This window comes from Pristiophorus japonicus, unplaced genomic scaffold (genome assembly GCF_044704955.1).
Source record: "Pristiophorus japonicus isolate sPriJap1 unplaced genomic scaffold, sPriJap1.hap1 HAP1_SCAFFOLD_219, whole genome shotgun sequence".
Taxonomy (NCBI): domain Eukaryota; kingdom Metazoa; phylum Chordata; class Chondrichthyes; family Pristiophoridae; genus Pristiophorus; species Pristiophorus japonicus.
In genome coordinates, this window is record NW_027251897.1 from 798,830 (window position 1) to 812,202 (window position 13,373).

The window sequence follows — 13,373 nt, forward strand, 5'->3', positions numbered from 1 at the left end:
TCCACCTGCTCGCTTAACACTTCCGTCTGACCTGGTGCTGAAAGTGGAGATGTTTCCGCAGTGTAGCGGTTAACACGTTCGCCTCACACGCGAAAGCTCACCAGGCGGGATTATTTTCTGGAGCGTTCTCCTCATGCATGCTCAGGGGCGAGTTTGTTCTCCTGTGAAATGTCGTAAGATCATAAGCATGTAAGGATTAGGGGCCGGAGTAGGCCATTCGGCCCCTCGAGCCTGGTCCACCATTCAAGAAGATCCTGGCAGTTCCTCGACAGCAAGTTTAAACATCTGTGGCAGAGCTGCAATCAACGACAAAAAGGTGCATTTTGCAGAAGCCCAGCTAACTCAGTCAGCAGATCATGAGATTCTAAATCTCAGGGTCAGAGGTGCGAGCCCACGTTTGGTGATTATTTTTCATAGAATTCTATAATCAGAAGTTTACAGCACGGAAGGAGGCCATTTCGGCCCATTGTGACTGTGCCGGCCAATAACAGGCACTCCAGCCTAATCCCACTTTCCAGCTCTCGGTCCATAATCCTGCAGGTTACGGCACTTCAGGTGCACATCCAAGCACTTTTTAAATGTGGTGAGCGTTTCTGCCTCTCCCATCCTTTCAGGCAGTGAGTTCCAGACCCCCACAACCCTCTGCGTGAAGAAATTTTCCCTCAAATCCCCCCTACACCTTCTACCAATGACTTATAATTTATGCCCCATGGTTGTTGACCCCTCTGCTAAGGGAAATGGGCCCATTCTATCCAAGATATCAAGGCCCCTCATAATTGTATACACTTCAATGATGCCTCCCCTCAGCCAACTTTGTTCCAAGAAAAACAACCCCAGTCTATCCAATCTGTCCTCATAGCTAAGATTCTCCACTCCCGATAACATCCTCGAAATCTCCTCTGTAAGTCTCCAGTGCAATCACAGTCTTTTTCCTGTAAAGTGGTGACGAGAACTGCACGCAGTACTCCAGCTGTGGCCTAACCAGTGTTTTATATTCAAGCATAATCCACCTGCTCTCTTATTCTAGGCCTCGGCTAATAAAGGCCAGCATTCTGTATGTCTTCTTAACCAGCTAATCCACCTTGCCTGCTAACTTAAGGGATCTGTGGACATGCACTCCCAGGTCGCTTTGTTCCTCTACAATTCTCAATGTCCTACCATTTAATGTTCAATCTCTTTCTATTGTGTCTGTAAGCACTCAAATAATGACTCCTTGAGGCAAGGTATTGTACTTGAACTGTGGTGACCTTAGTCCATTTATTGCAGCTCCTGAGTGAGGGTACAGTATGGTGAGCTCTGTTTTATACCTGGTTACCAGTCGTGTACCGGTGATCCCGAGGTCGCCACCAGTTGCACCCTCTGGTGGTACAGGCATCGTATATACAGTGTGAAGGTACATCCAGTCGTCTTATGTAACTGTACATTGAGTGTACAGGGAGTATACTTATATTATACAGACACAACATCACTCTCCCCTTAGTCTTGTGCCACTGGCCTTTTCATTGTGTGCTCTGGCCCGAGACTTGAGTGCTCAAAGCCCTTGCACCTTGTCGATGCTTTGGCTTGGTTCTCTCCCTGTGGACCCCCAAGTACTTATTGCCACGACATTGGGAAATGGTCAGCATTGGATGGTTTGAGGTTGCAGTGGGGGTTATGTGGGTTCTGGGTGTGATCCATGTGTGTCCATGGCTACATACATCCATTCCCCCCCCCCCGTCACCCTCCCCCCCCCCATACAGAGACCATGTGTGTGGCTCAACACCTGCAAGTGCAGACCTGTACAGACAGAAAGAACAAAAAAACATCGGATTAGTTACATCACTGTCTGGGTTCTGCAGTAGTGGAACAAGTACATTTTACAGGTAAGGTACATACGTGGTGTCACAGACTTGCCCCTGGGTTGTGTAGGTGCAGGTGAGTGAGGATACTAGTTCCAGAGTAACCAGACTGCGTCCAGGTTGTCTGATGGCGGCGCTGTGTCCCCTGCCAGCTGGGTGGGCTCAGATCGCTCACCTGGCTGAGTCTCAGAGCCTTTGCCGTTGCTGAGTGATGGGCAGAGCCACAGGAGTGTGTGGCCTCCCTGTCCTCCTATGAAGGGTGCGGTGTCTCCCTGCTGCTCTTCAGCGATAGTGGGAGCCTGGTCATCCCAGGTCCCGTTGGGAGGGCAGGAGGGTGCTATCTGCTCGCTCCCAGTACTGGCCCTCGTGGCCAGAGAGGTGGAGCCGATCGGGGGCAGGGTACCGGTCGTGGTGCATTTGACGTCCGCTGATCACTGGCCCTGCAGCTGGTATGCTCCCTCTGTGTGTGGCCACACTTCCTGGGGTATCACATTGGGCCCGGAGGGGCAGGCTACATGGTCGCTGGACCTGGGTGCTGACGGGAGGTTACCCTTGGTTTTGTCGGCATGCTTGTAAATCCTAGCATCGCACGTCATCACTTCGTTTACTCTCACAATACATTGGTTCTGACCGCAATTGCCCGACTTATCATGATTAGTTACATTTACAAACTTGAAATTGTCAGTTACATCTTTTACATTTGTATCACCATCATCGCTGTATAAAGAGTGGAACTGTCACTTTAATTGTGATGGGTTGCCGGTCTCCTTTAAGAGGGTCTTTCAATCTTTACCCCAATCCGGTTCGCCGCTCGGCATCACGTGTTGCTCCCTTGTGGTCTGGCTGCCGCCATCTTGACTTCAGGCCCTTCACCTCGTGGTTCGGACGCCATCTTCTTTCTCTCCATGAGGTAGGCTGCGGTGATCCTTTTCTCCCCAGGTTCTGCCACGGAAGCCAGGAAGTTATCTTCTGCGTGAATTTTCTTCTCTGGAGACATGCGACTGGAGCCTGGAAGGTGAGGTCTGGTTGTTTGGGCTGGATCATCTCGCCGTTGGGTTGAGCAGTCTGTGTCGTCGCCTCACAGTCGAGTTGGGCGGTTGGTTTTTCAGGTGTTGTGCTGGATCCAACTTCGGGGTCATGGGGGATGTCGATCGCTGGAGGATGGGGCTTTTCCCAGCTCCAAGTGATCTTTTTCATCCACCTTCTTCCTAATAGCTTTGGACTATCACCAGCAATGATCCACAAAGGTAACCTGTGCATCTCGCCGCCATGGGACACCTGGACATCCACGCTGCCAACGACTGGGATGTATCGTTTGTGTAGGTGAGCAGTTTCACTTCGATCGGGATCATTTTAGGTCGTTCGATTGGATTGTCCCAGAGTTTCTCAAAGGCTGCCTGATTCATCAGTGACTGGCTCGCCCCTGTGTCCACCTCCATCGTGACTGGAACATAGTTGACTTCAACTTCCATTTTCACCGGGGAACACTCGGTGGTGCAGGTTAACACTCCGTACACCTCATTGTCGCTGGACTCCGGATGATCAGCCAACTCTTCATCGACTCGGTGAGTATGATTTCTCTTGCATATTCGCTGGAGGTGGCCCTTCATGTTACAGCCTTTGCAAGTATAGTCTTTATAGCGGCACTGGTGGGCCCTGTGATTTCCTCCACAGCACCAGCATGGGGTTGGCCGGTTGGCCACATGTGGCGGACTCAGGATTGTGGGACTCGAGTTTCTGTTCTCTCTTCCCTGAGAGAGACTGCTAGCAGCAGCCCTGCCTCTAAAAGGCACCTTTCGGTTCACAGTACTTGCTGGGTTAGAGTCCTGGGGGTGAGACATCCACTTAGAATCGCAGGCCGAGATCATGAACGCCTGGCTCACATTAATTGCCTCCTGCAGGGTGACCGTGGTGTCCGCAGAGAGCAGCCTGTGGAGAAGGCCCTCGTGACCGATTCCAATAACAAAGATGTCCCTTCGTGCTTCGGTGAGGTGATCGCTAAAATCACATGGTGCAGCCAATCGTCTCAGGTCTGCAGCATATTTTGCGATTTCCTGGCCTTCGGATCCACCGGTGGGGAGAGAACCGGTGTCTGGCTGTGAGGATGCTCTCTTTAGGTTTGAGCTGTTCCTGTACCAGCGTTATGAGCTCCACATATGTTACTGTCTTCTCTGGGACTAGCAAATCCCTGACAAGGCCATAGACGGTGGGCCCACAACTGCTAAGCAGGATAGCTCAGCGCTTATCAGCCAGCGAGGTCGGGTCGTCTCCCCGCACGTCATTTGCAATAAAGAAGTGTTCGAGCCTTTCCACAAAGGCCTCCCAATCTTCCCCATTGGCGAATTGTTCAAACGTGCCAAGGTTAGCCATTGTCACATGGAAATTCGTATTCTCGTCACCAGTTATTGTGTCTGTAAGCAATCTCGTAATGACTCCACGAGGTAAGGTATTGTACTTGAACTGTGGTGACCTTAGTCCACTTATTGCAGCTCCTGAGTGAGGGTACAGTACTGTGAGCTCCCTTTTATACCTGGTTACCTGTCGTGTACAGGTGACCCCGAGGTCCCCACCAGTTGCACCCTCTGGTGGTACAAGCATAGTGCATACAGTGTGAAGATACATCCAGTGGTCTTATGTAACTGTACATTGAGTGTACAGGGTGTATACTTATTTTATACATGCACAACAAAGATCATCGGTTAATTAATGGTGTTTTCCCGTGAAAGCAGGATAAAATTTATCAATGATTTAATTTCTGCATTTAGAAAGACATGGGTTAATCACGGATAGTCAGCATGGGTTTGTTCAGGGAAGGTCTTGTCTGACTCACTTGATTAAATTTTTTGAGGAGGTAACCATGTGGATCGATGAGGGCAGTGCGTATGATGTAGTGTTTCAGGATTTTAGCAAAGCTTTCACCAAGTTCCCACATGGAAGACTGGTCACAAAAGTAAAAGCCCATGGGACCAGGGCAAAGTGGCAAGTTGGATCCAAAATTCGCTCAGAGGCAGGAAGCAAAGGGTAATGTTTGATGGGAGTGTTTGGGACTGGAAGGATGTTTCCAGTGGGGTTCCATAGGGCTCAGTGCTAGGTCCCTGGCTTTTAGTGGCAACATCAATGATCCAAACTTAAATATAAAACGTTTTCAGGTGATACTAATTTAATCCAGAGAAGTGTGAGGCTGTGCATTTGGGAGAGGGCAAACAAGGAAAGAAACACACATTAAATGGTCCGATATTGAGAAGTGTGGAAGAACAAAGGGACCTTGGAGTGCATGTCCACAGATCCCTGAAGGTAGCAGGCCAGTTGGATAAGGTGGGTAAGAAGGCGCATGGAATGCTTACCTTTATTGGCTGAGGCATGGGATAGAAGAGCAGTTTGGTTATGCTTGACATGTATAAAACACTGGTTCGGCCACAGCTGGAGTATTGCATGTAGTTCTGGTCACCGTATTACAGGAATTGTGTGATTGTACGAGAGGGTACAGAGGAGATTTACGAGGATGTTGCCAGGCGTGGAGAATCTTAGCTATGAGGACAGATTGGATCGGCTGGGTTTGTTTTCATTGGAACAGAGGAGGCTGAGGGGAGACAACATTGAGAAGTATAAAATTATGAGGGGCCTAGATATAGTGGATAGCAGAGGGGTCAACAATCAGGGGGCATCTATTTAAAGTAATTGGGAGAAGGTTTAAAGAAGATTTGAAGGTAAAATTCTTCATGCAGAGGTTTGTGGGGGTCAGGAACTCGCTGCCTGAAAGAATGGCAGAGGCAGATACCACATGTAAAAAGTATTTGGATGTGCACCTGAAGTGCCGTAATCTGCCGGGTTATGGACCCAGAGCTGGAAAGTGGGATGAAGCTGGATTGCCTCTTGTTGGCCGGGGCGGAAGTGATGGGACGAAATGGCCTCCTGATGTGCTGCAAACTTCTATCATTCTATAATTCTATAAAAAATGTAAATGTCCAATGTGGGTTTCGAAACTACGACCCTGAGATTAAAAGTCTTATATTCCACTGACTGAGCTCGCCAGGCTTCTGCCAAACATACCGTTCTCTCACTGATTGCAGACAGGCGCCTGTTGGCTCCGCCCCAGGTGTTTAAACTTTCTGTCAAGGAACTGCCAGGATCTTCTTGAATGGTGGACCAGGCTCGAGGGGCCAAATGGCGTACTCCGGCCCCTAATTCTTACATGCTTATCATCTCATGAATTTTTCACAGGAGAACAAACTCGCCCCTGAGCATGCATGAGGAGAAAGCTGCAGAAAATATTCCCGCCTGGTGAGCTTTCGCGTGTGAGGCGAACGTGTTAACCGCGACACTGCGGAAACATCTCCACTTTCAGCACCAGGTCAGACGGAGATGTTAAGCGAGCAGGTGAACTGCTGAATCCCAGTTTTAAGGAGTTGGTCGTGGTATCAAACAATGAGTTTCGCTTAATGATTAAAAATAAGAAATGTCAGAAGTTGGATTCAAACCCACACCTCCAGAGAAAACTGCGATCTAATCACAGCACCGTAGACCGCTCGGCGGTGTGTGTGGCCACCTGCAAGTTGATTTTGAACTTTTGAGTCCTGGCACATGAAGTAAATGAGGACAGCAGGCGTATCTCTGCCTGACACCAGGGAAACAGTGAGACAGACCTTGGAACAAGCGTCTGGTTATTGCCAAACAGCAAAGAAAATATTAATTCTGAAAGAACAGTGACCCCGACGTGATTTGAACACGCAACCTTCTGATCTGGAGTCAGACGCGCTACCGTTGCGCCACGAGGCCTACACAATTGGTTTGAGATGTTCCTCTATATGAAGCTTTCACAACACAAGGGGCTTTAAAATCCCCGCCCATTCCCACCAGGTGTCAGAAGCAACGCTCACCTGCCAGTCACCGGATGTTTTTTTCTCAAACTTTTGTGTTGCTTTCATGGAAAAGCATCATTAATTAACCCCTCACCTTCTTTTGCACAATGAAAGAAATGCTAACTGAGGGACAGTCGATACTTCAATCATTTGTCCTGTGCTTTGGGGAGCGGGCAGGGAGGTGGGCCTGAGTCCATGATCGCATCGGCCATGATCGTATTAAATGTCGGAGCAGGCTCGAGGAACGTATGACCGACTCCTGCTCCTATTTCTTTTGTTCTTATGTACTTCAGCATGTTAACCCATTTTACACACTGTGTTGCCGATGTCACCAGGAATCTGGGGCAACTTTTGTCAAATTTAACAGCACTGGTTATTCCTTCCGTGCACAGAAAATAGAATTATTCGTGAAGATAAAATCCCACGGTGCTCATTTTCAGATTCAACACAGTAGAATTTCAAATAAAGTGAAAGAATTTTACAGTGAAAAGATTTGGAAGTTTTATTTGTATTTGTATCTTTAATTAAACTTTGTGGCGTCTGATTCCCGTTCATGCCACTGCTGAATAAGAAAGGAGGGTTTGACGTTGACTAGACTGCACTGCCCCTGATATTTGTGAGCTCATCCTTTATATTCAGTAGTTTCTCGCCCTTTGATGGGCTGCAGTGTAGCGGATATCACTTTGGCCTCACATGCGAAAGGTCCCCGGTGGATCCGTTTTCTCTCACTGAAAGTTATCTATTTATTGGTTAAATAAAGAGCAATTCAGGAATAAGGGAGCCTTTTTACCAGGAGAATAAAGAGCAAATAAAAACTGCAAATGCTGGAAATCTCAGCAGGTCAGGCAGCATTTTCCAGGAGACTAAACTCTCCTCCGATTGTTCCCTTTTCGCAAGTTTAAACATAATGTTTCTACCCAGAATCAAACCGGGTACTTTTCACATATAAAGCAAATGTGATAACCACTGCACTGCAGAAACCTCTGGCACAGCAGCCCCAACAGAGGGGAGCTGTCCAGTGAGCTCCCTCTGTGCTGATCGGGAATGTGTTGGCTCACCTCAAACAACTTCTGTCCCACACTGAAAGTTCTCAATCCTTCTCCTTCGCTGCCCTTTACAGAAATATCACGGATCACCCAGCAACCGTGTTCACTTCCACATCCTCACAGTGGGGCCACAGAGGCTCCTACCGTCTCCCCGCGATCAGCGAACTCGCCCAGTTTACTAAATTAAACCCCAAACACGTGCCCGGCAAAGGGCAGGAGAAGCCAGATAGTCTGTAAGCTCGGTCTATCGCAGAAATATTGGTATTCATGGTGAATACAGCAATTATTAATCTTCTCACAGACCTCAATTATTTTTATGCGATGAATTGATCGAGAATTGAAACCAGTTAAGTGCGCCGGATCTTAACCCCTCGACCACCAGGGAACGGTTATGATACATGTAGATATATTTATATATATTTATATATGAACCTGAATATCAACGGCTAGCTGCCTAGACTTCATGGCGAACAGCAGTGCGTCTAACTTTGAGTGAGAGAAATTGTTCCACAGTGACACCCATTTCATCTTTTGTTCCCTTTCAAACGCTAGAAACTGAGACAGGGGGAATAAATAGGGAAATAAAAGCACAGGGTTAAAGACAAGAGGAAGAGAGAAGGGGAAAGATACTGTCCCCACCCAGAACTAATGCAGAAACCCCTCTGCTGCGCTCAGGGTGGCCACCCACAGCCTGGATACACTAACGGGAGAACACCAGCGGCAGGTCGGGGCCATAAAAGGAACGGCGAGCGGCGCTGGGAGCAGTTTGGAGGTCCCGGGAGACTACTCCAGGGAGCAGCGCGAGCTGGTGCAGGAGGGCGGCGGCAGCGAAGAGTGACGTCATCAAGGTCCAGGTCGGTGATTGGAGCGTGGGCAGATACAGCACGAGTGGCGAGATCGGGGCGAAGGAGCGGCGAGAGACTGTAGAGGGATGTGATCGGGGCCCAGCGGAGGCATGATTTTGGGGCCAGGGGCCCAGGGATAGCACGGCCCAGCCCACACTGTGCACTAGGTCCGTGCAGCAGAGCTGGTCGTCTGTCGTCTTGGATAACCCTTGCCACTGGAACAAGACCTCGCTCTGTCAAGCCCGTGTGATGGCTGGGGTGCAACGGCCACCACACATTAAAAAAATCCACGCACAGGCATCTTCCACCCTTTGGGATGTAGTTCGGGTCCTTCATTGAAACACGTGTGAACTCATCCTTTTTCGGCGTGGAAGCAAGTCATCCTCGTTTCGAGGGACCGCCTATGATGATGATGATGATGGATACAATAACGTCCCGACACCTCATTGACTGCAGGAGTGGGACCGTGCGGCGCTTCAGAAGACATGTCGAAAAGGCAAAGTCACTGATTCCGTCTCATGTGCTCCTCCGATCAAGAACAGCAACACACACTAAAAATGCTTCAATAATGGTTACATCGTTTCTCCACATTTGCTAAGCAGGTGGTTTGTTGGTCTAGGGGTATGATTCTTGTTTTGTGGTTGTTACTTCAAATTTGCAGAAAAATCCTCGTTTCAAATCCTGTACCAGCCTTGAGTTTGCGTTGAAATTTTGCAAAGAAGGACTTGCATTTCTGCAGCATCTGTCAGGAACTCATGACGACCCAAAGTGCTTTACAGCCGTTGAGTTGCCTTTGAAATGTTGTCATGTGAGGAAAGATGTTCCCAAATCACCTCACACGCACCTCAACTCTTTGTAAACGAATTCATAGAATCAAAGAAGTTTACATCACGGAAGGAGGCCATTTCGACCCAACGTGTCCGTGCCGGCCAACAAGAGGCTCTCCAGCCTAATCCCACTTTCCAGCTCTCGGTCCATAACCCTGCAGGTTACAGCACTTTAGGTGCACATCCAAGCACTTTTTAAATGTGGTGAGGGTTTCTGTCTCGACCACCCTTTCAGGCAGTGAGTTCCAGAGCCCCACAACCCTCTGGGTGAAGAAATTTCCCCTCTAAACCTTCGACCAATTACTTTAAATTTATGCCTCCTTGTTGTTGATCCCTCTGCTAAGGGAAATAGGTCCTGTCTATCCACTATATCTCGGCCCCTCATAATTTTATACACCTCAATGAGGACTCCACCCAGGCTCTGTTCCATGGAAACCAAATCAAGCCTATCTAATCTGTCCTCAAGGCGAAGATTCTCCACTCCCGGCAACATCCTCATAAATCTCCTCTGCACCATCTTCAGTGCAATCATGTCCTTCCTGTAATATGGCGACCAGAACTGCACGCAGTACTCCAGCTGTGACCTAAACTGCCCCACCGACCACATCTCTTGCCTCGGCTAATAAAGGCAAGCATTCCATATTTCTTCTCAACCACCTTAGCTCACTGGCCTGCTACTTTCAGGGATCTGTGGACATGCACTCGCTGGATTCTGGGGAGGACCCAGCAGATTGGAAAACTGCAAATGTAATGCCACTATTTAAAAAAGGAGGCAGACAAAAAGCAGGAAACTATAGACCAGTTCGCCTAACATCTGTGGTTGGGCAAATGTTGGAATCCATTATTAAAGAAGCAGTAGCAGGACATATAAACATTGAAACATAGAAAATAGGTGCAGGACTAGGCCATTCGGCCCTTTGAGCCTGCACCACCATGCAATAAGATCATGGATGATCATTCAGCTCAGTACCCCTTTCCTGCTTTCTCTCCATACCCCTTGATCACTTCAGCCATAAGGGCCACATCTAACTCCCTCTTGAATATATCTAACAAACTGCCATCAACAACTCTGCAGCAGAGAATTCCACAGGTTAACAACTCTCTGAGCGAAGAAGTTTCTCCTCATCTCAGACCTAATTGGCTTACCCCTTATCCCTTAGATTCTGACCCCTGGTTCTGGACTTCCCCAACATCGGGACCTGTCCAGTCCCGTCAGAATTTTATATGTTTCCATGAGATCCCCTCTCATTCGTCCAAACTCCAGTGATCTCTCGATCCCTTGATTCCCCGAGACTCGAAAAATCTATCTAACGCAGCCTTGAATATATTCAGAGACTCAGCATCCACAGGCCTGTGGGGCAGAGAATTCCAAAGATTCATATCCCTCTGAGTGAAGAAATTCCTCCTCATCACTGTCTTAAATGGCCGACCCCTTAACCTGAGTCTGTGCCCCCTGGTTCTAGACACTCCAGCCCGGGGGAAACAACCTCTCAGCATCTACCCTGTCAATCCCCTTCAGAATATTGTGTGTTTCAATGAGATCACCTCTCATTCTTCTAAACTCCGGAGAGTATCGGCCCATTCTACACAATCTCTCAACTTAAGACAGTCCTCTCATCCCAGGAATCAATCTGGTGAACCTCTGTTGTACCACATCCCAGGCAATTATTTCCTTCCTCAAATAAGGAGACCAAAACTGTGCGCAGTACTCCAGGTGTACCTCACCAGGGCCCTGTACAATTGTAGCAAGACTTCCTTACTCTTGTACTATGGGCTATATATTAGGTACTATGGGGCGAGTGCCCTGTTTTTTTTGCTGATTCGATGGTTGTACAAAAAGTTATTAAAATTGACAGTTGCTCGGCAAACATATTTGTATTTCCTTCAGTGTACTCCTTACTCTTCAAGGGCTAGATTTTCCTCAAGCAGTTTTGTCGGCGCACTGACCTCAAGCGCACCGACTTTGCTCGCTGGAAACGGCTCGGGGAAAAACTCGCCCCATCCTGGCCGCTGTGTGCAGTCCCCGGAGTCCTGGCGTGGTGTCGATGGTGAAGTGGGGGGCGGAGCCAAATGCCTGCGCCGAAAACACTGCCGGCACCTTCGCGCATGGGCAGTAGGGAGAGAAAACTTGGCACTCTGCCATTTTTAAACAGTGTCAAACCCGATGAAAAGCACAGCAGCTTCTCAGCTTCTCCAGTCGCTCGGCGGGCTCTCCCCCCGTCCCTCCCCGATAAAACGCACAGCTCCAGCAGCTGCAACTTCTCCGGTCCACAAGCTCACACTTCTCCGGTGTGTCTTCCCTCCCCTTTCCCAGGGATACAGGGACCCAGTGTAATGGAGCCAAGTTTGCTGATGATACAAAGATGGGTGGGAAAGTAAATTGTGAAACAGCAAAGAAAGTCTCAATTCCGGAAGAACAATATGGAAAAGTACAGTGACCCCGACATGATATAAACACGCAGCCTTCTGATCTGGAGTCAGACACACTACCGTTGCACCACGAGGTCGACAGTGGAGAGTGCCCATGTTTGTATACATGAAGGTTCCTGAAACATAGTTTCATTTACCCTGCATTGGTGCAATGAAAGGGCTTTAAAATCCTCGGCCACTCCCACCGTGGGTCAGACAGCATCAGAAGCAGTGCCCACCTGTCACTCACCCTCTCACGCCCGCTTTCATCACCTGCTGCCCGCGGACAGCAGCAAATCCAGTTCATCATCATCATTGGCAGTCCCTCGAAGCGAGGATGACTTGCTTCCACGCCAAAAAAGGATGAGTTCACAGGTGTTTCAATGATGGACCTAATATTCCAGGTCCCGAACTGCATGTTGAAGGGTGGAAGATGCCTGTGTGTGAATTTTTTTAACGTGTGGTTGCCGTTGCACCCCATCCATCACATGGGCTTGACAGAGCTAGGTTTTGGTCCAGTGGCAAGGGTTATCCAAGACGACTGGAGACCAGCTCTGCTGCACGGACCCAGTGCCCACACATATCGCAGTGTGGGCTGGCCCGTGCTGCCCCTGGGCCCCGGGCCCTGAACTCACGCCGCCCCTGGGCCCCGATCACATCCCTCCACAGTCTCTCGCTGCTCCTGCTGTACCTGCCCACGCTCCAATCACCGACCTGGACTTTGATGACATCACTCTTCGCTGCCGTCGCTCTCCTTCACCAGCTCTTGCTGTACCTTGCCGTGGTACACCACCACGCTGCTCCCAGGCCGCCGCTCACCGCTCCTTTTATGGCCCCGACCTGCCGCTGGTGTTCTCACACAGGTCGGGGCCTCCACGCTGCTCCCAGCAAATCCAGTTACACCCCGTGTCACCGCACAATTCTCAGCTGTGATTGTAATCTGACTATATTTAAAGCTATCACAGAGGCTGCAAGCAGTGTTCCCTGGTAGTCTAGTGGTTAGGGTCTGGTGCTCTCACTGCCGTGGTCTGGGTTTGATTCCCGGTCAGAGAAAGCATTTTTACAAAGCAAGCTGACAAATATATTTCAAGTCTGTGAGATCCTGAATAATTGTTATCTTCATTAATCCACCCACATGTTTTGCACACTGAAGGAAATACAAATATGTTTGCTGAGTGACTGTTGAATTTTTATAACTTTTTATACAACCGTAGAATCAGCAGAAAAACAGGATATTCGGCCCATAGCACCTAATATTCCGCCCATAGTGCAAGAGTAAGGAAGTCTTGCTCCAATTGTGCAGGACCCTGGTGAGACCACACCTGGAGTACTGCGCACAGTTTTGGTCTCTTTATCTGAGGAAGGATAAACTTGCCTGGGAGGTGGTACAACGGAGGTTCACCAGATTGATTCCTGGGATGAGAGGACTGTCCTATGGTGAGAGATTGTGTAGAATATGCCGATACTTGCTGGAGTTTGGAAGAATGAGAGGTGATCTCATTGAAACAGACAATATTCTGAAGGGGATTGACAGAGTAAATGTTGAGAA

General features: G+C 48.9%; 1 non-coding gene across 1 annotated transcript; it reads right to left on the minus strand.

Moving 5' to 3' along the window:
• Positions 1–6,542: 6,542 nt before the first annotated feature.
• Positions 6,543–6,614, minus strand: trnaw-cca (transfer RNA tryptophan (anticodon CCA)). The gene has a single exon. It is a non-coding gene; the product is annotated as a tRNA-Trp (tRNA).
• Between the last annotated feature and the right edge of the window lie 6,759 nt (positions 6,615–13,373).